Genomic DNA, 1,916 nt, shown 5'->3' on the forward strand with positions numbered 1-1,916 from the left:
ATCCATCCATCTGTCCGTCCATCCATCCATCCATCTGTCCGTCCATCTGTCCATCCATCCATCCATCCATCCATCCGTCCATCTGTCCGTCCGTCCATCCTCTGACTCCTCCGTCTGTGTGTTTTCCTGCAGGTTTCTTGCGACTGATGTGCAGCGTCTGAAGCGTCTGGGCGTCACCCACGTCCTGAACGCAGCTGAAGGAAACTCCCTCATGCACGTCAACACCAGCGCAGACTTCTACGCCGGCACAGGCCTCATCTACCACGGAGTCCCAGCCACAGACAGCGACCACTGTGACATCAGCCAGTACTTCCAGCAGGCAGCAGACTTTATAGAGCAGGCACTGCAGTACAAGCAGGGCAAAGGTACTGCAGAAAACCCTTAAACACCACAGACGTCCACCTTTAACCCTTAAACACCACAGACGTCCACCTTTAACCCTTAAACAACACAGACGTCCACCTCTAACCCTTAAACACCACAGACGTCCACCTCTAACCCTTAAACACCACAGACGTCCACCTTTAACCCTTAACCACCACAGACGTCCACCTCTAACCCTTAAACACCACAGACGTCCACCTTTAACCCTTAAACACCACAGACGTCCACCTCTAACCCTTAAACACCACAGACGTCCACCTTTAACCCTTAAACACCACAGACGTCCACCTCTAACCCTTAAACACCACAGACGTCCACCTCTAACCCTTAAACACCACAGACGTCCACCACAGACGTCCACCTCTAACCCTTAAACACCACAGACGTCCACCTCTAACCCTTAAACACCACAGACGTCCACCTCTAACCCTTAAACACCACAGACGTCCACCTCTAACCCTTAAACACCACAGACTTCCACCTCTAACCCTTAAACACCACAGACGTCCACCTCTAACCCTTAAACACCACAGACGTCCACCTCTAACCCTTAAACACCACAGACGTCCACCTCTAACCCTTAAACACCACAGACGTCCACCTCTAACCCTTAAACACCACAGACTTCCACCTCTAACCCTTAAACACCACAGACGTCCACCTCTAACCCTTAAACACCACAGACGTCCACCTCTAACCCTTAAACACCACAGACGTCCACCTCTAACCCTTAAACACCACAGACGTCCACCTTTGACCCTTAAATCTCCACTCATCGTAGTGGACTGGACCTGTTCAGGTGTTATTTTTCGGTGCAGGTAAAGTGTTGGTTCACTGCAGAGAAGGTTACAGTCGCTCTCCCACCTTAGTCATCGCCTTCCTGATGCTTCGTCACCACATGGACGTCCGCAGCGCCGTGGCAACGGTGCGACACAAACGGGAGATCGGACCCAACGACGGCTTCCTCCGACAGCTGTGTGTCCTCGACCAGAGGCTGGAGGCCCAGGGCCGACCCTGGAACCAGTGAGGACCACCACAGTCCACCAGCCCTGATCTGACCCCCTACAGCTGGGCTCGTAGTCTGAGGTCTGCAGGTCTGAGGTCTGAGGTCTGCAGGTCTGCAGGTCTGAGGTCTGAGGTCTTTAGGTCTGAGGTCTGCAGGTGTGCGGGTCTGCAGGTCTGAGGTCTGCAGGTCTGAGGTCTGAGGTCTGAGGTCTGCAGGTCTGAGGTCTGGGGTCTGCAGGTCTGAGGTCTTTAGGTCTGAGGTCTGCAGGTCTGCGGGTTTGCAGGTCTGAGGTCTGAGGTCTGCAGGTCTGCAGGTCTGAGGTCTGAGGTCTGCAGGTCTGAGGTCTGAGGTCTTTAGGTCTGAGGTCTTTAGGTCTGAGGTCTGCAGGTCTGAGGTCTCTAGGTCTGAGGTCTGCAGGTCTGAGGTCTGCAGGTCTGAGGTCTGAGGTCTGCAGGTCTGAGGTCTTTAGGTCTGAGGTCTGAGGTCTGCAGGTCTGAGGTCTGCAGGTCTGAGGTCTAAGGTCTGA

The 1,916-nt window shown here is 54.0% G+C and overlaps 1 pseudogene; it reads left to right on the plus strand.

Moving 5' to 3' along the window:
* Positions 1 to 1,421, plus strand: part of LOC115416083 (dual specificity protein phosphatase 3-like) — an 11,306-nt pseudogene extending 9,885 nt beyond the window's left edge.
* Positions 1,422 to 1,916: the final 495 nt, after the last annotated feature.

Source organism: Sphaeramia orbicularis, unplaced genomic scaffold, assembly GCF_902148855.1.
Source record: "Sphaeramia orbicularis unplaced genomic scaffold, fSphaOr1.1, whole genome shotgun sequence".
Lineage (NCBI taxonomy): Eukaryota > Metazoa > Chordata > Actinopteri > Kurtiformes > Apogonidae > Sphaeramia > Sphaeramia orbicularis.